This window comes from Danio rerio, chromosome 17 (genome assembly GCF_052040795.2).
Source record: "Danio rerio strain M-AB ecotype USA chromosome 17, GRCz13ab, whole genome shotgun sequence".
NCBI lineage: Eukaryota > Metazoa > Chordata > Actinopteri > Cypriniformes > Danionidae > Danio > Danio rerio.
This window is the reverse complement of record NC_141037.1, coordinates 6,551,264-6,575,165: the sequence shown is the minus strand read 5'-3', so window position 1 is coordinate 6,575,165 and position 23,902 is coordinate 6,551,264. Positions and strand designations below refer to the sequence as shown.

Below are 23,902 nucleotides of genomic sequence, written 5' to 3'. Positions count from 1 at the left end.
GCTTATTATGTTGACTTTGTTTAGTCATTGTGTCATATGCAAACTTCAAGATCAAAACAAACACAACAACAAAAATTGGACGTAGATGCTACAGGTGTAATGTTAGGCCACACTAGATTAAAGGCTAAAAGATTGACTCCCATTAAAAATGATGATATAGGCTAAATAGAATAGACTACATGTTTTATATATATATATATATATATATATATATATATATATATATATATATATATATATATATATATATATATATATATACTTTTATTGATATTTCTTAACAAAAAATTAAACGTGTATAATGGGATCTAATATGTAAGGGAGATGTTGCGGACTACTTTTCTACGCGGAGTTTTGTGTTAAACAATTGTGTCCTTCCGCGTGTTTGAGAAAGTTACCGCGATTATTGACTGGTCGTGACAGGATTTAGAAATGAAGGTTAGTAAACAAATCGACCACATTTCGTTCTTATTTCACGCACATTTCTAATCGTTTTTAGCACAAGTCACCATCGAGCTGCTTGTTTAAGCAGTTGTCCTGCCCAGTTTTCCATTTCACTGTTTATTGCCATTACTAATGAATCTATTGATTCTGAAACACTTTGAGTTTTTGCCATTAATAATAGGGTGAATTCGGTTTAATCAGGAGGACACTTTTTTGCTATCAATATGAAAAACAATAAAACAAACTTAACAACAGGCTGAGTCAAATCTGGTAGCCTAATATAATGTTAGACTCATTAAATATGCTAAATGGCGGCTAAATAGACTGCATGTTTTTTTTATTACTTTATTCACGATTCCTAAAAAAACAAAACGTGTATTATGTGATCTAATCTGCTAAAGTGTTAAAAGCGTTGCGGAACTGTTACTTTTTTACGCGAAGATTTGTGTTAAACGATTGTGTCCTTTCCACGTGTTTTGAGAAAGTTACCGCGATTAACAATTGTTCATGACAGGATTTGAGAATGAAGTTAAACACATCAAACACATTTCTTTCTTATTTCACGTAAGTTAAAATTCTAATTGTTTACAGCACAAGTCACCAATGATCTGCTTATTTTAGCAGTTGTCCTGCCCAGTTTTCCATTTCACAGTTTATTGTCATTGCTGATGAATTTGTTGTTAATTAAACCTGAAACATTTTAAATTTTTGCCATAAATAGGGTGAATTCTGGTCAGTTGGGACACTTTTTTGCTATCAATATGAAAAACAACAAAACATAACATCTGATAGCCTAATGTTAGGCAACCAGACTTTTGCCTCACATTAAAGATTATGCTAAATGAAGGCTAAATAGGCTGCTAGGGTTGGGGCTTGTGACTATGGCTGTTTCTCAATTCCAAGAACGCAGAGAACGGACTTGTGTTCTTGTGGAGACCGGTCTTGCCAGGTGTCCTCGGAAGAACGAACTCAGGAGACCGCGAGGGCAGAGAACGCGTCCTTTGAGAATTGAGATGCTGCGTTCTTCCTGATGGTTATGTGACCTTCACGTGTTTTAAATGGTAAATTATTTAAACATTACAGCCTTCATACAACGATTTATTGTTTTCCCCTTTTCAAAATATATACTTTCATAAAACATAAATATACTCTGCACAATATAAATAAAACAGATTTTAATATGAATTTCAGCAAACAAACACCCTTAATGTGTTTATTCCTTTATTAAGATGTCTTTGGTAATGTTTACTTTCACCGTTTCATTTAGGGAAACTCCTGAGGCAAATAATTCATATCTATGAACTTTAATAATAAATCTAGATAAATGCAGCGCTTCCCACCTTCAGTCGCAATGACTTCTGGGACTTCCAGAGCGAGTTCGGTGCTCAAGTCTGCATCAGTGCGTCCTCGATATCAAGATCACATCCGGGAAGTTTCACGCGTCCTCTGTACTTGCGGTCTTGAGTATTGGAACTGAACTTAGGCAGCTGATGATGACGTTTCACAAGAACACGAGGACGCAAGACCGCTGAAGAACGCATATTGAGAAACAGCCTATGTTTACATGGTCATCATGGGTCCGTTCTTCGTACCTCACTTAAATGATCTAAGATTATTTGGCAGATCCCGGATCTTTTAATCTTGATTACTGATCTCTCGCTAATTTGGTTCTTCAAACAAGTTCGCGAATCAGATTAGAATGTCTGGATAAACTGATCTGAGATCGCTGCGTGTGTTGTGAAGGACAGATCTATCGATCCTCGAAATCATCAGCAATGCAACGATTGGCTGACGGCACAGCAGCGTAATGACATCATATGATTAATATTCAATTATCCATGTGAGCAAAATTACATTAAATTAGCAGTAAATATGACATGCAATAACCTTCCACATTTGTTGTGAGCTGCAGGCTTTCCACTTTCATGTATCAAGTGTATTCATCATGTTTTTTAATGCAAATCAATGTATTTAGTTCCACATTTAGAAAAAAATTTTCTTTATTATAGTAGCCGTTTTTTAATCGGTGTAAAGAATAACTGGTTGTTTACAAAAGCGTTTTCATATTGGTAAAGCCGTCTGCAACTTTTGTGAAGCATCAAATCACCGGCATATTAACTGTCAAAACATGTTTATGACTGCATAAATGTATTATTGCTTTAAAAAAATTCACATATAGTGCATTTCTATTATACACAATTTGTACTAAAGCGATCTAAAAAGTTCATATCAATAAGTTGTCTCTTTGCACCACCAGGTGGCAATATTTGTACTTTCATTTCGAGGGTGCAGATTGCATACGTTTTATTAATATGTATAACTTAATTTAATTTTATTAATGACTATAACTTTATATATATAGTTAAAAAATGTACCATTTTCCCAAGTGTATATAACTACTACTGTAAGAAAATATCAGAATTCGGAACATACTTTCTGTATTGTCTTTGCTTGAACTAAGCTGATCTAATCCTGTTTATATGATATGAACCTGCTCCCGATCACGTTTGACTAGCAGAACTGTTGCTATGACAACAACTCTCGGATCAGCTTTGAAGAACGAAACGATCCTGGATCATGTCAAATCGTCAATATCCAAATCCAGCTAACTGAGTAATCCACGTACGTAGAACGGACCCCAGTTATCTAATTATTTGCCTTAATCTGAATAAGACAATAATATGATAAGGTGTTTACATGAGTTGCTTTTTAAATAATACTTTCATGATCCTGTCTCACATGTCACAGTACATAGAACAATTATTGTCATTACGTCACTACGCTATCCATGTTTCCTCCAGAGTTTCATATAATTTCAGGTGCTTTATTTAAAATTTTTTGACTTTAACTGCAGCTTTACTTTCATTCAGGAACATTTCATTCATGCCCCCATGACAAACTGAGGTATTTGATGCGAGCATTAAGTGAGGACTGGTGGAAGAGTGCTCTTTTAATGGAATTTGATACCGCACGTTAAATAGAAAACCTCCGCATTTCGCGACGCAGGTGTCTGTGGTCCTTTAAGGTAATCAAAAATCACTGTTTACATGGTAGTCTAGACTCTTAATCAGAGTATTGTCTTAATCATATTAAAATCGGAGTATTGGTGTCCGTGTTTGTACTCATTGAAAGTGGCAGATGATTTCGCAAGCTTTCAGAGACAGTGCATTCCTCTGCCTTTAAGTTGATTCCATGAGCCCTAAAATGTGTCATTAGCTTGACGTGGTTCCCCCTTACATGCAACTTTTAGAAACCATCTGCTTCACGTTGCTGTGTCAGAGTCATTGCTTGTAAAATAGGCTTTAGAACGCTTAGTTTAAGCAAATTTGATGAACGCGATCATGCATGTTAATCTGAAGAGAGTCGCTCTCGCTCACCAAATGCGCTTGTTACGGTTTAATTAAGTTGTCTAGGGAAAATAAACATAACACTTATAATATTTAATTATTACTGAGTAGATGGATGGAAAATACACCAGGACACAAAATTTACATTCAATTCGTTAATTCCTCTTACGAGTAGAAGAAAAATGAAGCCAACAAAAGAGAGGCTTACATGTGTGTGCTTTAAACAATGTATATATAATAATAATAAGAAGAAAGAAATAGCCTGCAATCAAAAGTTTTAGGGGAAAAAGGAACTAGAGTGGCGCCAAAGCAAAGAACTAAACAAAACCGAAAGCCACCTAAACTAGAACACAAGATCCCCCTCTAAACTTACTAATAAAATTAAAAATGTGAAAAAGAAACCAAAATCTTCAGCGTTTGCGACGCCACACATAAACTCCCTGAAATAATAAGCAAAAATACAAAATGCGGCGCTCCCCCACTTGCCTAGTGTTTCTGAACATTGAAGTTACCTACGGGCAAAATGTATGTCGCGCGACTTAGTAAACTATTCCCTTTTCCCCAAAAAGGAATGATAAACTCTTTAACCATGACTTAATTTACATCGATGTAATTATTCAGAAACACAGAACAAAGCATACATTATGAACAGCAGCGAGCGAACACAAACCAACACGCACACACATAGCACTCTGAAAAACAAGGCGTGCGGGTCGAATTTAAAGTCCGCGAAACAAAGTCCAATTGGTCCACGAGGAAACGCCCTAATAAGGAGTGACAGGCTCGGGATCCAATCAGCCGGTACCTAGTAGAGGAAAAATAGCGGAACAAAAGGTGATAGGATGAGACAAAGAGCGTATAACAGACAAGGAGATGCGAAGGTAGCGAAAGGAGACAACCAAAACAGAGAGGGAGAAGGCACAAAAAATCCAAACTCCCACGGACCGTAACAGCGCTATACTGCGTGCGTCCGTTCCCTAAGTAACAAGACAAATGCCTGACATCACCTGTCCGTATTTCTCAAAGTTGTTGACAGTTATATAATTAGAGATGGTGTAACAATGCGTATCTATGTGTGCCTTTGATGCACCCTTTGATGCTTCTTACGTCCTTGCCGCAGCACCAGTGGCACCGAAAAAGCTGATTCGGTCAGGCACATACCAATTTCCCAGCCTAAGCAAATAAGACCTGGCTGGAAATGGTTGAAATCAGCCTGTATATTGCCAAAACACCTCTAAAACCAGGACCAGCTAAAACCAGCCAACCAGCCTCAGCTAATAGGATAGCTTTTTTCAGCAGGGTAGTCTTACAGTATGGCCATGTTAAAAGTGAACCACTTAAAAAGCATAATTATTTACATTAAATAATTATAGATTAAACCAATAAAATGTTTAATATTGATATTAATTCTTCAGATATACGCTGCAGTCGTTTGACATAAATCACTTGGTGTGGTTACAGCCGAACATCTGCCGAGTTGCAGCACCACCACCAACTTGATACAAACGCCTGAGATAATATTTCACAAAAACCTAATGGTCACCGTCCATCACACTGTCAAGCATGTGTGAAAAAACCTGTAGCTCTGTTTGATTTCCAGCACATGTGACATCTGCATGTCAGGTTTAGCTGGCAGCAGAATAATATTTCTCCAGTATTATACGAGCATGGAGATCAGACTGGAACACAGGCCGAAACAGGAGAGGTTTTCCTCTGGTAGCTCTGGGCTGCTCGCATGGCCTCATGGGTTTTAATTACTCTACTTCCTGTTGAAGAAGCCCTTTCAGCATCTCTGAACACGTTTCTTTCACAGCAAATGCAAACCATCTGCATTTGTGTCTGCAGTCTTTATTTGGGCAGTGGGGCAAAGGGCCGGTCAAACATATGCTTGGCTCCTTCATTGATTGCTTCAGCAAATTTTGCACCATTCTGGATGAAATGTCCTGCAGCCTCCAGCGCATTAAGACCCGGTCAACTCACTCACACCCCACACACATCAGCACATTAAACACACAATCATTCGTCTTCTGCTGAAAATCCTGTGTCCAACATGACTAGGTTTTTCTCCTCACAAAAGCCTTTTCTTTGTTATGAATCTGTGGTTGAATCTCAACTTGTAAGCAGAATTTAAAGCATTGGTTGGCAAAGTTGGGGTAGCATGACAATGACGGGGGTCGCTTGGTGAAAGTCAAATAAACTTTGTTCAACTATTATAATTACCTTTTTTCATAAACCATTGAAGGAAGTTAATAGTTACATTAAAAACACAACAACATGCAAATAAAAAGCCATTAGAGACCCCTGAGGTGTTTAGATTAACCACATAGCAATAGGCTCAGATGCAGCTGAGTGATTTTAACTTTAATGGCACTCAAATACATTCAAATTCTATCAAGCCTCTTCAGCTGCTCCAGAACGCAGCAGCACGAGTGGTCTTCAATGAACCTAAACGAGCACATGTCATGCCGCTACTCATCCGTTTGCACTGGCTGCCAGTTGCTGCTCGCATCAAATTCAAAGCTCTGATGTTTGCTTACGAAGCGATTTCTGGCTGCGCCCCTTCTTATCTGCTCTCACTTCTTCAGATCTATGTGCCCTCCAGAAACTTGCGTTCTGTGAATGAACGTCGTCTGATCACGTGACCTACCTTCGTCAGTTGTGCTACTTAGCTCCCACTAATGATGTCTCTTGTGTGCCATCATGGGATAGCGCAGCGTGCATCAGATGCGCACTTCAGAATCTCAAGTAGTAAGTCATTCAGGTACTTCTCGCATACTGTTTTTTGAATTCTATCAATTCGGAAATACTATTCGGCTCCTATCTGCTTGTTAAGTGTGACGTCACGCGAAGCGGCTTCCGGGTCCAAGCGCTCAATTCAACTGAATGAGGAGACTCATGAAATGGTAATTCTAAAAGTTTACAAAGCAATTTAAGGCTTCCGAAAATCACGATCGCTGTATATATGTCCTTGCCTAATATCCGATGGCCAGAAAGTTATTAATTTTTTTATAAATTGTAAAATTTTTGGTATTTGTTATGCAGCAAGCCTTAAAATTAACTTTAATGTGTGATAGGAATAAAACGTGATCATAAACGAATGATTTCTCCACTCAAATGAATGGCGGCTTTTACCCGGAAACAGTATTACATACGTCACAAACACGTCACCACTTAACAAGCAGATACTGATTTTAGCCAAAGTCCCTTTAAGGCAAGCCATTTTACTCGGCGGCCATCTTTGAAACGCTTCTTGGGCATTCTGTCTGTATGAGGAAACATGAAATTCTCCAAAATTGCTTGCCAAGCTTACTATTGAATTTCATATTAGGAATTACCAGTAAAATTAAACAACAACCGTTCTTTTAGATTTATTTTGTTACATTCCCCTCAACTCTGTCTAGGGGGACACGGGTACGCAACAGAATTTTAGTAAAGTTTTGTGTGTGTGTGTTAGCATTGAGGTCCTATGAGCAAACTCTCAAAGCACTAAACAAAGGAAATATGCAACCTGAATGAAGATTAACAAAATATTTATTAAAGGATTAAGGGAGGCTTCCAAAAAAAACTTCAAGAGGGGGTTCAATCCAAAACAACAAACAAAAATTCGCTAACTGAGAGGCATTCTTAGGGTGCTTTCACACCTACACTTTTGTTTCGGAACGTGTCTCGTTTGCCCAATCAGCGCGGTTCGTTTGGCATATGTGAACAGGGTAATTGCGCTCTGTTCCGCGCCAAAGTAATCGCTCCGAAATCGCTTGAGTGAGGTGGTCTCGGCTCGATTGAAACGAACCCTGGAGCGGTTCGATTACAGTGAGAAAGCGATCCGATCCGAGCGCGGTTATATGACAGTGTTTTATGGATATGTAATAGGCTTACGGCTATATGAAGAGAGAATTATGAGTATGGCGGGAAGTTTCGCGAGTCTCCGGATGCCCGCAAACCAGTGATGATCTCCCAGTAATCTCGCGTCTCCCTCCCGGTCTTCAAATAGGCATCGTCGCGCACCCTTCTCACCCCTCCCCACCGCATCTCTCCTCAGACACGTCACGCGCGCACCCTGTCAATCACCATCAAACCACCACCTCTCCTGACAGCTGAGCGGGACGCTGCAAAATAAACCCTGACACTCTGACCAATGCGAGGAGATTTTACTCGCACGTGACTTGTTTTAGCTCTTTTGGTCCGATTAGAAACTTTGCAGTGTGAAAGCGAACCGCTCCAAGAGCAAAGAGCAACAATGTAACAATTGTAATCTCTGTTTCGGAACAACTGAATCGATTCACAGGTGTGAAAGCACCCTTAATGTCCAAATCACAAAAAATCTCACGTCTGGTCCATGCACCTCTCCCAGAGTATCGTCAGTCTATAGCAATCAATGATTGGCTCCTGTAGAAGGTGGGCTTTTTTCACCATATAGCGATCGATGATTGGCTCCTGTACTAGAAGGTGGGGTTTTATTCACCTTATTGACAGTTACACTTTTCCCCATTCAAAAAGATTCGAGTGACCTGTCTTGTGTATTCTTTAGTCTTTGTTTTTGCGTACTATATAGTACAGAAGTATGCGATTTCGTATTGTTTTTCGAATAATAAAAAAATATGCTTTCACAGTATTTGCAATCTTTTATTTGGCAGAAATTGTGCAATCTCACAGAAATTTCTTTACTTTTTGATTTGGTGTGTAATTTTTAAATCAATTTGTACGATCTCATTTATACACTTTAGTACATTTTGCTCATCCCCCGATTACGGTTGGGTTTAGGGGTGGGGTTTGGCGCCTCATCTTCTTTTAAATATTGTATATTTTTTTACAACTAAACTCAAATGAACCTGCCACTAAATTGACAAAACGCAAAATAGCAACGTTTCCTCGTGAGATCAGGCTGGGTAACTGGATTTAGTTGGATAAAATCAAGACGTACTGGAAAAAGCATGTAATATATCCTGAAACCAGTAATTACATGAGAGAAAATTAGTCTTTTCCTGCATGCTTCTGTACCTTTCTTGAAGGGTGTCAAAGTGGCAGTAGCATTACTCACTTCCCACCTGATTTAACTTACGCTGAGGTGCCAATTGCATTTTCATAGCTCAAAACCCAAAGGTAATCCAAAGCAGAGCCCGCTGCATGGACAGAGCCAAACACCAGACTTAAAGCATGCGATTCCTCGACTCGGTTCACCAACATCAGAGGCTTTCAGGCCAGTAATGTCAAGGCAACCTGTAGTTCACTCAGACCGTTTTATCAAAACAAACGTTTGCTGGAGTCCTATAATTATAGGCTAACACACAGAGAGAGTTGGATTCAAGCATGGTTGCGCAGTAATTTCCTTTGAGATCTTGTTGGATTTGTGACTGTGGATGGGTTGTGCATCAGTGACATCGCCTGGGCTGTAAATGATACCAAATGTTGAAGCGTTCCCCTGTTTCAAACAGCAGGGTAATTTTGGGTATATACATCAGTCAGATCTTGATTTAGACTTCAGTGCTGTCTGTCTGCACCTCATGAAGAGATCCAAGAGCTTTCACATTTTATGCCGGAAAATTAAAAGTCTTCATGCTGAGAGTGTATGAAATGGCATTTGGTATTGTTTGCTTTGGTAGGAATCTTTTTTTATTTTATTTTGTCCATCGCCAACTTGCCTTTGGGATTTTCGGGAGGTTAAATTGCTGCATAGCCACTTTTGTATATCTGTGTAAAGTTTCCATTTCTCGCTGTATATATATTATGCTTTCATATGCTCTCCATCTGTCCATTTTTTAGTGTTTAGATCTGCATCCCAGTGTAATTTATTTATTTTTCTCAGCGGGAAGCCTAAGAGGGATAGTGCACCCCAAAATTTAAATTGTCAATATTTATTCAATCTCATGTTGAGCCAAACATGTGTAACTTTGTATGGCAAGGTTGTCTATTTTCTGCAAATGCAAACAGAAATATTTAGAAAAATTTAGAAAACCTGTTTTTTTTGGATCAGGGTTATTATTATAGTACAGTGTATTATACTGAAGCCATTGTTAATAGTGCAAAAAAAAGAAAAGTTATATAATAAATTAGTGTATATATGAAATATATTTACATGTAATGTTTTATGTGCGTGATAAAATCTGTTCTGCAAAAAGAAAAAAAAATCTATGTATTGTAACTAAAGGAAAAAAGTTTCCTAAAGTGTTCACTAAGGCAACATTTAATATTTGTATTTAATTGAACTATAATTACATTTTGATTTGATAAATAACAAAAACTAAAAGATAAAAAGTTGAAAATGTAAAAAAAAAAACTCAAAAGAAAACAAAAGCAAAATGGGAACCAAATCAAGCAAGCAAACAAACAAACAAACAAACAAACAACAAAGCAAACAAACATCAAAACAAAGCTAAGGAAACAAACAACAAAGTAAACAAACATAAAAACAAAAAACAAACATCAAAACAAATGAAACAAAGCAAACAAACAACAAAGCAAACTAACAAACAAAACAAACAACAAAGCAAACAAAATATAAAACAAGCAAAAAGAAAACAAAGCAAACAAACAACAAAACAAGCAAAAAGCAAATGAACATCAAAACAAATGAAAACAAAGCAATCAAAAAGCAAAAACAAAACAAACAACAAAGCAAACAAAAACAAGCAAAGCAAACAATCATCAAAACAAAGCAAACAACAAAAAGCAAAGCAAACAAACAACAAAATAAGCAAAAAACAAACAACAAAACAAGCAAAGCAAAAAACATCAAACAAACAAAAGCAAAGCAAGCCAACAACAAACAAATAAAAACAAAACAGAGCAAAAAAACTTCAAAACAAAGCAAACAAACAAACATAAAAACAAACAACAAAGCAAACTAAAGCAAGATGAAAGCCAAAACAAACAAGCAAGCAAACAAACAATAAAACCAACAATTAAAAACTAAGCAAAAACATCAAAACAAAGCAAACATAAAAACAAAGCAAACAAACATCAAAACGAACAAACAACAAAACAAACTAAAGCAAAATGAGAACCAAAACAAGCAAACAAACAATAACACAAAAAAACAAAGCAAACAAACAGCAAAGCAAAAAAACATAAAAAACAAAACCAAGCAAACAAGCATCCAAAACAAAGTAAACAAACAACAAAACAAACAGAAAGCAAACAAACAAAAACAAAACAAACTAAAGCAAGATGAAAATCAAAACAAGCAAACAAACAATAACAAAACAAAGAAAAAAAAAACATAAAAACAGACAAAACAAAACAAACATCAAAACAAAGCAAACATGAAAAACAAAGCATACAAACAACAAAACAAAGCATACAAACAAAACAAAAGGGATGCCAAAACAAACAAACAACAAAATATCTAAACCTTTTGGATATTTTGTTGAAAAATGCTAAATATAAAAAGAGCTAATTAAAAATATGAATAACATTTTGATGTGTGATAATGAACAGAGACTATGACCAACCATCAACAACTTGTATTGCTGTATTTCAAGTTATATATTCAGCAATTAATATTCAGCAGTTAATTGAAATAGAAGGTTAATAAGGTCACAAATTATGATATTATTCATTTATATTATTATTATTATTATTAATGTCATTTTTTTCAGCTTGACCTAAAACCTATGTGCATTCATATACAGTTGAGGGCCAAATGATTCGGCCTCCTGTGAAATATTTCTTAAATGATGTTTAACAGATCAAGTTTTAACAGTATTTCCAGTATATACAGTATGTACTTGAATGCTCAAAGTTTGACAGAATATCAATATATAGTTTGGTAGATCATTCTAATAATATATGAAATGTAAAACCAAAGTCTCCCGTCAGAATCCTCATGTTGTCACCTTAACACCTAGATCATCCTTAGCAGCGAAACCTCAACAGAGTGAAAAGAGCCGATGTCATTGTAAACAGAGCATGGATTGACCTTCTGTGGTCATAATATGAGCCGTCCAGTCTTGTCAGCCCTGCTGCATGCTGGGAAGACGGAGAGGGTGAGAGTGATGGGGAGAAACAGTGTCACTCTCACACACGTGTGTTTGTTTAGGGTTTGGCACTCGGCAGTTTCCAACGAGGTGTCGGAACAGAGCCGCTCTGCGTTTTCACACCTCCTTTTTCTGAAACTAGAGCGCATGTCAGGCAGGACTGGAGAAATGACATGCAGTGTAAAAACTTTAATGACAAAAAGTCAAGATAGCAACTATTTGTATGCTGCTTTAACCTATTTGAGTATGTTAATCAGGTTTTAACTACATTTTTGAAGTTATACAAAGTTTAACTTAATATTTAAAGTCTGTTGATCGATTTAAGAGGGCAGCATGGTAGCTTAGTAGTTAGAACAGTTGCCTCACAGCAAGAAGTTTGCTGGTTTGAGTCCTGGCTGGGCCATTTGACATTTTTTTCAGGGCCTAACAATGCCCTATGACCCGGGGCCAGTGTGAGAGACGCTTGGGACAGTAGACAGGATTATTACTGGCCCGATTGGGACAGTGCAGCCTTGTCACTAAAGTTTAATTTGCCTGCGACTATTTGTCAATTGTTTGCATTTTAAGTTTGTGCTTTTTAGTCTTAAAATGCTGCCTTCTCTGTGATGTCTTAAACACCACATTGCTTTTCGGATCCTCTTATCTGATTTAATGTTTTGAGCATGCTATTTTTTTCCGTAACCTGGTAACAACCAGTACAGTAAAGAGACGGCAACACGGCGGCAACATCAAATTATGGGGCTAAAATAAAATGTCTGTTTGTAATGTCTTGGAAGCAGACATTTACATGAGAACACAAGGAAAAAAGTGAAGCGATTATTTATTTATTTATTTATTTATTTATTTATTTAAAAAATGCTTTTTTACACAATTTGCCAGTCAGCCACCTTTTGTTAAATAAATTCGAACTGCAATAAAATACCTCCACATTTTCCACACTGCACTTTTTGTTTGCATAACACTGAATTTTGCTCATTATACATTTATTAACATTTTTTAAATATGGAAATTCTAGATTCACAGATTTATTTTTGACACATTATTTAAAATATGTAGCTAAAAAATAAATATTAACTTGCCTTTTTTTTTTTTTTTTGATGGGGCCAGTGAAAATTTTGGCAGGGCAAGTAAAAATTTGAACCCTTGTCCCAATCGGATCAGTAGAAAAAGTCCTTAGCGTTGAACCCTGTTTGTGTGGAGTTTGAATGTTCTGTCTGTGTTGCCGTGGGTTTCCTCCAGGTGCTCCGGTTTCTCCCACAGTCCAAACACAAACTCTATAGGATGAACTAAACTGGTTGTAGTGTATTGAGTGTGTGTGTGTGTGAATGAGAGTCTATGGGTGTTTCCCAGTACTGGGTTGTGGCTGGAAGGGCATTTGCTACATAAAACATATCTTGGAATAGTTCATTCCATTGTGTGGCTCATGATAAATAAGGGACTAAGCCGAAGGCTTGGCTTTATATCCAAAGAAAAGTAAGATCTCCAAAGATACCTTTTTAAGTTGTAAAGAAATCTGTGTTTTTGAAACTAATGAAGACAGCAGAACGCAATGATTTATTTGAATTGTTTAGCCTGACGTGTTTACTGCTCTAAAATATTTAAAATGTTTCTTAAAATCTTATATTTTGTGTTCAATGGTGGAAAAAGGTTGTTTTTTTACCCTGACATTTAAAAACATTTGTTCTAGAGCAGCGATCACAATACTAGGGATGTCCAGATCTGATCACGCGGTTTCAGACTTGATCAGACTTTACTATATATATATATATATATATATATATATATATATTTATTTATTTATTTTTTTTTTTTTATTCGCATAATTTTTTAACACTTCTATAGTTATGCGGTGGCACAGAGTTAGACCTCTTTCTTGACTTGACACAGACACAGTAATGCATGACATCACTTTTTTGCAGATACACTATTGGTTAAATGCTGGCAAAGTGAATAAGTAAGCAGCTTGAAGTGGAAAGCGCGAGTATGTCTGCAGTCTGGAGATATTATAAATTTGATGACGACAACATCGCCATCGCAAACTGTGAGATATCTAAACTTGGGATTGCCTGCCAGCTATTGTACGTTGAGGTGCTATTTGCTTTTATATTACATTTTTTTTTATTTACTGTTGCACTAAAGTCCTAATGTGAAGAATTGATATTATTTATTAATTGGTTGTTCTAGCTATAAATGTTCTAGCTAGAAATGCTCTGTTTGTTAACAGAGTTGTTGAATGTTAAAATAAAGTGAAGTAAATAAAAAAGAAGAAACATCCTGGATTTGTTTCTTCGCTGTTCTTTTTTCTTTTTATGTATTATAAAAGTCTCGGAATCGGGTTTTGGTAATGGTAGATGCTCAAAATCAAATGACTCAAACATCCCTATGAAACCTCACCGGACCTACATCACCCAACCACTCTCCGCTCAGGGCTGGTATCAATCCGGCGACCTTCCGCTCGGGAGTCGGTTGCTCTAACAAGGAGGCTAGCACTTACACGTTACACCTACACAATACTGTGAAATATTTTATCTGAATTTATCAGTCACACCTTTCAATGTTTATTAGTTAAGGTTAATTAATGCATTTACTAACATGAACAACAATGAACAATACATTTACTACAGTATTTATTCATGTTAGTAAACGCTAGTTAATGAAAATACAGTTGTTCATTGTTAATTCATATTAACTCAGTGCATTAACTAATGTTAACAAGCACAGACTTGGATGTTAATAATGCATTAGTAAATGTTTAATTAAGATTAATAAATGCTGTACAAGTGTTGTTCATGATTAGTTCATGTTAGTAAATGCATTAACTAATGAACCTTATTGTAAAGTGTTACCAGTTTATGATACTGTCAGAATATTATGGCCCATGCATAGTGGAGAATAATGCTGCATATATATATATATATATATATATATATATATATATATATATATATATATATATATATATATATATATATATATAGTTGTTTTTTTTCTCATTGTTGCAGTGTAGTTAAAAATAGTATTACAAATTAATAGACATTTTAAATCTTCATACTTTGCCAAACCACTAGCTTTACCCATTTGTCATCATGTTTGAATCATTTAGGAAATATATTATCATTTATTGAATGTGTTGAAATGTATGTGTACACTCAAAAAGCTTTTACTGCTTGTTCAAACTACTTATTTAAAATGAGCTGAAACAACACAATTCTTGAGTTTTTTTCTGACAATTTTATTGTTTCATGTTCAATCAACTTAAAATTGTAAAGACCATTAAGTCAACTTAATCGTTTTGTTTTGGTACGACATGAAGAGATTGTGTGGGTGCAACCACACTGTTTACATCTTCCACATATTACACAAACCATGCACAATATCAAAGGATGACTTTATTTTCCAAATGTCTGATTCAGAAAGCACCACAGAGACTGTAATTAGAGGATTCATAACCAGACCCAGGTTTAGGATTCTGCTTGTGCGACAGAAAATAATTTCATGCTTTCCAAAGGGCTTCTGTCCATCGTTTATCGACTCAAACCAGTATTTCTGAAGACGAAATGACTGATTGTTGGCTTTCTGTACTCATATCTCCTCCTCACCTCCTCAATCCAGCGTTGCCTCTTCTTAGCCAAAGGGAATGACACGTTTACCATGCCATAACTATAGTCTCCATCAAAATACTATATTCACTATACACTGTAGAACATATCTGTAAACTAGTTTTCCATTTTGTGATTGATGTTATATTTAATGGCATTACAGGACCTTGATTTCACCTTCCAACAACTTTTGATGTTGAAAACTTGACTATTATTGACATTTTTAATCTATCTATTTATATATCTATCTGTCTGTCTGTCTGTCTGTCTGTCACTGTATTTCCCTTGTCATCCATCCACCATTGTATTGCCTTTCCATCCATCTATCCTTCCATCACTGTATTTTCCTTTCCATTCATCCATCCATCCATCCATGCATTACTGTATTTTTCTTTTCATCCATCCATCCATTCATCCATCCATCACTGTATTTTCCATCCATCCATCCATCCATCCATCCATCACTGTATTTCCCTTTCCATCCATACATGAAACATCAATCATTGTATTTTCCTTTCCATCCATTCATCCATCCATCCATCCATCCATCACTGTATTTTCCATCCATCCATCCATCCATCCATCACTGTATTTTCCTTTCCATCCATCCATCCATCCATCCATTCATACATCACTGTATTTCCCTTTCCATCCATACATGAAACATCAATCATTGTATTTTCCTTTCCATCCATTCATCCATCCATCCATCACTGTATTTCCTTTTCCATCCGTTCATTTATCCATTCATCCATCCACCATTGTATTTGTCTATCCATCCATCCATCCATCCCATAATCCATCCATCTTACCATCTATCCATCACTGTATTTCCTTTTTCATCAATCCATCCATTTATCCATTCATCTATCCACCATTGTATTTGCCTTTCCACCCATCCATCCATCCATCCATCCAGACATCTATCTATCCATCTGTCTGTCTGTCCGTCCCTCTCTCAATCTTAGTATCATAATTATTATTATTATTATTATTATTATTATTATTATTATTATTATTATTGTTTCTTATGCAGTATATTGTTTTAAACTATACTGAAGGACAATAAAAGTCACATGTAGGTATATGTCACCCATTTATTTCTGCACTAAATTTTATAATTAATTAATTAATCAATTCATTCATTCATTCATTCAGGCATTCATTCAGGCATTTGTTCATTCATTTTGGTCATGGTGTTTGTATGTATCCAGCTGTCTACATAAACAGTTTGTTTTTAGTATTTTCTTTTTATATTTTTTCCCCTTTCTATTTTGATTGTTGTTGAAGGGACAGTTCACCCAAATCTGAAATTTCCATCATAATTTACAGTACTTCATAATTCACCTTTTGAGTTTCTTCTGACGAGTGCAAAGGAAGATATTTTTTAAAATGCTGGAAAGCTATAACCATCAACTTCCAGAATATTTGTTATTCCTACTATGGAAATCAAGGTTTACTTATTTTGAACATTTTTCAAAATAACTTATTTTATGTTCAGCAGTAATACACAAACTCTTAAAAGCTTTGAAATCACTGAGTAAATGAGTAAAGTGAGTAAATATTGAGGACATTTTCTTTTGTATGAACTATCCCTTTAATGATTGTAATATTGCTGACTTTTTATGTTAGTAAACCTGTTTGAGTTTCTTTCTTCCGATGGAAAATGAATGAATGAATAAATAATACATTTGAATTTTGTGTTGTTTGCATTTCCAGTCTGGTCTGATTTAATGAAGATGGTGAAGTGAGGATCACCCACAGGAGGGCAGTGTTTCTTAAAATTTGTCCACGGTTCGGCACAGACTTGACCTTAAAGGACTGGAAATGAGGTATTTAAGGTTTTACATTCATCAATGGATTTTTTTTGTACCATACAAACACATTGATAAATAAATAGGCAAGGAAATAGAACATAGATTAATACTAATTTATATAAATTACACTTATTATCACATAAATACTGTTCAAAAAACATTTTTAAAGGTTTTTAAAGTGTTTGAAAGATATGTTATGCTCACCAAATACAGTAATATCAGTAATATTTTAACACTGTTACAACTGTAAATAATTTTGTATTTAAAACTAAATTTATCTATGCATTTATGTATTTAGTTATTTATTCTGCTTGTTTATGGTGTTTAGATGTACCCAAGTGTGCACCTGTACTGTATTTTGTCTTCTCTATTATTTTATTCTATATTATTTGGTATTATTTTTATATTATATAGTATTTTATATTATTTTTTCTGTTGGATGCAAAGGAACATTTTTTGATAAGTGTTGTAAACCTGATACCAATGACTCCATGGCATTTGTTTTTTTTAACTATGGACGTGAATGGTTGCAGCTTATCCAAATTTCTTTGCACGTTAAACACTCGCAGGGCCGGCGCAAGCTGAACTGGCGCTCTAGGCAAACAGCAATCACGTCGCCCTCAACCCGAAAGTGACCGGTTCGCGAATGAAAATAAGGACCGTGAGGGAGTGGGTGGGTGTAGCGGATGAAAGTGAGGACCAGGGGGTTCGCTCACTATTCTGCTGCCCAAGGTGGCCGCCTAGGTCGGCTCTATGCACGCGCTGGCCCTGAACACACGTCAGCCCCAATAGGAGATAAAAAAAACTGCAACTGCGTTATTTGCGTAATTTCTTTTTTTTACCCTGTAAATATTTCAAATTAATCACGTGTGTTAACGTGCTAATTTTGACAGCCCTAATATATGTTTATTTTTCATTTTGTTTTCTTTAAATTTGTTTTTCTTTCATGTATTGTTTTTTTTTCCTTATCCCTTGTATCATTTGTGTTACTAGATGTACAATGAATATGTATCATTTGTATCCAGATCACACAATATCAGCACATAATGTTAATGTTTTATGTATTTCCTGTTACTTATGATAATAATGATTAAAAAAAAGTTCGGCATTGGACAAGAACCGGTTTCAAGGTTAACAGTGGTTTGGAAAAGACAAGCTTTTAAACCAGCTAACATTTTTAGACATACCTTTTCTATTTTTTATTTATTTTTACGTTTTTTTAGAGCAACAGAATCTCCAACAGAAAAGGACCCTCCATATAATGAGCTAGCGGTTAGTCCACAATTCAGCAAACATCTGAAAAACAAATCAAACAAATCTTATACACCAACATCCAAGCGTGCTGTAGACCTGAACAGTGCAATGGCTTTACTTTATATCCAAAGATTAAAAAATGCCTTTTCAACTTGTGTAAAAAATGTGTTTTAGAAACTAATGAAGACAGCAGAAGGCAATGATTTATTTGAATTATTTAGCCTGATGTGTTTACTGCTACAAAACATTTTAAATGTTTCTTAAAATCAAATTTATTGTGTTAAATAGGGAAAAATGTTGTTGTATTTTTACCTAGACATTTAAAAAGAACATATTTTGGAGCAGTGATCACAATACCGTGACACCCAGATATTTTTATCCAAGGTTATCATACAGTCAGAATCTTATACAGGCCCTTGCCATAATCACAGGTGCATTCAGTACCTTTAGAACATCTCTATGCATTCCCTACTGTCTCTCTCTTATAAAGTGTCCCGTTTTCTGGCAGTGCGCTTGAGGTGTTTAAGGATTGCGCCCCGCCGCCTTGCTTCTCCCCTGAGCTTCACACTTCATTTGTAGGGAAACCTCCCAGCGGCAGCAAATACTTCACCAGCACTGCCAGCATAAATCATCAGGCCCGTCTGCAGCCCTCAGACAGCCGTGGGACGCTAAGGGTCTCTATTTTCAGATGTCCCGCAGGTTTCGCCCTGTTAAAGGCGGCGGGACATTGTCCTTGGCGCACCTCCAGCCAAAGCGGGACAGCGCTATGCAGATTTGATTGCTTGTGAAGTGATTTGGAGCAAACCGGGGGCTTAACTGCATGAGAAATGACTGACCCGCGCAACACGCTGTGAAACCAGAAGCCTCCTATTTCATCCACAGAGAGCGATAGGAAATGATGCGTAAATCAGCAGCGCTCTGAGAAAGACACAGAGGTGTGTGGAGGAAAGAGAGAGTCCTCTGTTCAGTGCTTGGACTCTAAAAATAAAGATGTTTGGTTGAAGTTGATTTAATTAGATTGAGGAAAATCCTCTTAAATTAGGATTTACTTGGGTAAAAAGATCTATAAATATCACATTTATTATAGCCATGAATGAATACTAAAAATAATAAAAGTTATGTGTTTTCTTAATTTGAATGATGCAATGGAATGTAAGAATATATATATCTTTTTTATTTTTTTATTTATTTCATTTTGAGTGATATACATAAACCGGCCACTTTATTAGGTACATCTGGCCAACTACTTGTTAAATCAAATTTTGCACAACATACCCAACCTTGTAGCGGATGGCATAAAGCAGCAGAAGACCACACCGGGTGCCATTCTTGTCAGCTAAGAACAGGAAACTGAGGCTACAATTCACACAGTCTCACCAAAATTGGACAATAGAAGTTTAGAAAACGTTGCCTGGTCTGAGGAGTCTCGATTTCTGCTGCAGCATGGGAAGCAGCTTAACATAGTTCTAGTAAAGTCTAGCTTTCAGAGTTGAAGTGGCTGGTGAATATATATATATATATTATTTTTTTTTAATTAATGTAAATCATATGAAAATAATAAAATTAGCTTTTTTGATTATTAGACAAAAAAGCTGCCTATAGCTTGGCTGCCTACATGGACTGTAGGAATGTACGATTTTATTTTATTAAAAAAATAAATAAATATGAAGAAATTCTTATAAATAATAAATCTAAAATTATATATATATATATATATATATATATATATACACACATATTATTATTTATTTGTATGTAATAATAATGTAATAATATTTGCAGCAAAATTCATTACAACTTGGACACATGTAATCAAATAAAAATCTAGAAGTTACAACATTGTCACAAGAAGCAAAAAAAAAAAAAAAAATCAGGATTGCAAATCCTAAAGAGCCATGAAACCCGCCCTGTCCCAACAGGGTGTTTTCACACATATACCTGCTGGTACAGACATCCAGTCCAGGGTATCTGCTGAGTCTTAAAAGGTCTTAAAATGTCTTAAATATAAATTATTATAATATTATATAATTATAAATTATTTTCCTTATTATAATATTTGTTTAAAGGTTCCCCATGTATTTATTGCTTGTGACACTGACCTGGACAGACTGTTATGCATACGTTTAGTTTATTTAAAATATTTGTCATTTTTTATTTTGAAGAAAGTTTATGTTGAAGAAAGGGCATGTTTACAACTAGAGCTTGCTTGTTTTGACACAATATTTAAAATATTTTGCTAAGAAATGTCTTAAATTAAAATTAAATTTTATTACATTTTAATTAAATTAAAATTATATATATAAAATTAATTTTAATTATATGTTAAAATTAGCCTGTTTGAAATATTTAGCGCATTACAAAAAATAACACAAATAACGCAGTTACAGTTTTTTTTATTTCCTGCTGTGGCCGACTTGTGTTCAGCGATGGCACGTGTATAAAGGCGACCTTGGGCAGCAGAATAGTGAGCGAACCCCCCCGGTTCTCACTTTCATCCGCTACAGCCACCCCCTCCCTCACGGTCCTCACGTTCATCCGCGATTCGGTCACTTTCGGGTTGAGGGCGGCGTGATTGCCGTTTGCCTAGAGCGCCAGTTCAACTTGCTCCGACTCTGCGTGTGTTTAATGTGCAAAGAAGTTTGGATAAGACCAAGGACGTGCTTTTAAAGGAAAAGTTTCAGTATAAAGCAATTAATGTCGCATCACCAGGCTGTCCTGCGTTTTAATGTTTTAATGGTATGTTTTCTTAACAGAAAGAAAAACCTCGGCATTTCGTGACTTGCGTGATCCTTTAAGGTAATCAAAAATCGCAGCTTACATGGTCGACTCCTAATCAGTATTATCTTAATCAGTATTATCTAGTGGAATATTGGTGTCCATGTAAATGTACTGTAGTGAGAGTGGCAAATGAAGTCGCAAGCTGTCAAAGACAGCCCTATTCTCTGCCTCTAAGCTGCTTCCATGAGCCCTCACATTTCATAAGTTTGCCGTGTTTCCCCCTACACGCAACTTTTGTAAAGCTTCTGCTTCACGTTTCTGTGTCAGAATCCTTGCTTGTAAAATACAGCCAGACTTTAGAACGCTTAGTTTAAGTAAATTTGATGAACGCGATCGTGCATGTTGATGAATCTGAAGGAATCCCTCGCTCACTGGGTCCTCTGTACTGTGCGCATTGTCTCTTTCTCTCTCTGTCTGTGTGTGTGTGTGTGTATGTGTGTGTATGTGTGTATGTGTGTGTGTGTGTGTGTGTGTATGTGTGTGTGTGTGTGTGTGTTTGTGTGTTTTTAGTCTACAATCCAACATGGAAATCATTTTTGTTTGTCATTGGCATTGATCGTTTTGAAATTCAAGAGGCACTAACTTTCCTGTGTTTTTATTTCTGTAAGAAATACAGCGTTTCCTAATTAATCATGATTAATTACAAAAACAGTGTGATTAATTACGTAAAGTTTTTTAATCATTTGACAGCCCTAATATATATATTTTTTACTTTAATGTGGAAACAATCATCTGTGTGTCAATTTTATCAGCAACCACTCTGAATTTTGTCTTTAAAAGGCCAGATATAATGTTCAAAATTCTTATATCTTGTAAACATTTGTCTTTTGCTCTATCAAACCCACTTCTATTTGATACGGAAAGACCATCATTCCTTCTTACTCTCTCCTTAAACGAGTTTATTTTCACTAAAAACCACGCAGACCCACAAACGAAAACAGAATGGGAGAACTTTTATCAATTAGCCTTGATAAAGACAACAGAACATTGAGCACAATGTTCATTTTCAGAAGGAAACACATGTGTTTTGTCTTAAAACAATGTAATAGTGTCGAGCTCGCTCTAAGTAGCGCTAAATAAGCCCATTGAGTCGTTTCCTGGCTGAGGCCATCCAAACCAAACATTGATCCAAGCTGAACTTATGGATGTTTGCGTTCATTGATAGGGCCATTTAAAGACCCTCAGTGCAGGTTTAGACAAACAGCTGGCAGTGTGTTTGAACAGCTCACAGCATTAGCCGATCTGTTTCATCTGACACATTAACGGGCATTAATCATCACATGCCGCATAATGGAGCATTTGTCTGTCTTGCGGTGTGTGTTATGAAAGTCTTGGCTGGAAATGCAGAGTATAGCCAGGAAAAGTGACAGGAAATCATATAAAATCTCATGGAGATTTAGGCGGACATATTCTGGCAAGATATGCAGCGATAAGGGCCCTTCAACAATTTCAAAGATGTTTAAACTCTTTTAGCATTGCACTCTCGTGGACTATCTCAGATTTTCATCAGCAAGCTCTATTTGTTTTTAGCGCATGTGAGGGGGGGGTGGGGAGGGGGTCGTGTAAAATTGTATAACCCAAAAAAAGTGTAGATTAGTAATTTAGCAGAAGCTTTTGTCCAAAGCACCTTACAATAGAGGAGGCATTCAGTTGCAACACCTCCTTTCCTTGAATTGGTATTACTCTGAGGGGGTTCTACAGACATTTGGCTGACTGAACACTCTCTCAAAACAAATTATAGCAAGCATAAACTCTCTTTTTTTACGCGCATGTGTATTGTTTTATAAAAAAATCAGTTACAACAAAAAACAAGACACTTTTCAAAGTCAGAATCTGAATAGTCTTACTAAATAAAGTCAGTAACCAGTTATCGTTCAGAGCACTTGAGAGCGATGCAATAGCCGCATTTCCACTGTCGGGCCAGTGCGAGCCTGGGCTTTTATCGGGCCGAGCCAATCACCTTGGAGCAGTGGCGTAGCGCAAAATGCGTAGGCCTACTGCAGGAATCACTGACGAGGTCCCCTGATGATTGGGTTTGGGGGGGATCACAAATTGAGGAGCTGGGAAGGAAGGCAGGGTGGAGCGACAACGTGGGGAAGCCTTCACAAACTGAGCAGCGATCACAAACTAAGAAGCAGGAAAGGGGGGCGGGGTGGAACAACAACACGGGGAAACCTTCACAAACTGAGGAGCGATCACAAACTAAGAAGCAGGAAAGGGGGGCAGGGTGGAGCGACAACGCGGGGAAGCCTTCATAAACTGAGGAGCGATCACAAACTAAGAAGCGGGAAAGGGGGGCGGGGTGGAGCGACAACACGGGGAAGCCTTCACAATCTGAGGAGCGATCACAAACTGAAAGCAGCGAGAGCGTCAAAGTAGCCGGAAGTCATTCATTTCAATGAGAACCGGCGGCGAGAAACAGCGCGTCGCGTCTTCTCCGTTGTGAGCGTTGAGGAAAGTTGATATCAAGTCAACTTTATGGTATAAACTATGACGCGGTTCGGCAAGCAATCAGAATGAAGTAGTCCACCGCTTGAGAGGTGTTCAGAGAACACAGACCTGTGAACTTTCGTTCCGACCACAGTTGTTCCCAAGAGTTTGATTATTGCCGGATTTTCAATTATTGAAAATCGTGACGACGTGGGGCCCCCTAATCACGCGGGCCCCCCCCCGGCGGTGCGGGCCCGTCC

The 23,902-nt window shown here is 36.7% G+C and overlaps 2 long non-coding RNA genes across 2 annotated transcripts in view; both read left to right on the top strand.

The window, feature by feature from the left end:
• LOC141378508 (uncharacterized) overlaps positions 1-23,902 on the top strand; it is an 842,893-nt gene that overhangs the window by 415,276 nt on the left and 403,715 nt on the right. The gene's annotated exons all lie outside the window — the stretch shown is intronic.
• Positions 388-23,902, top strand: part of LOC141378507 (uncharacterized) — an 80,323-nt gene continuing 56,808 nt past the window's right edge. The window contains exons 1-2 of the long non-coding RNA XR_015512993.1: positions 388-438; positions 17,083-17,195. This is a non-coding gene — a long non-coding RNA (uncharacterized LOC141378507). The remainder of the gene's footprint in view (positions 439-17,082; positions 17,196-23,902) is intronic.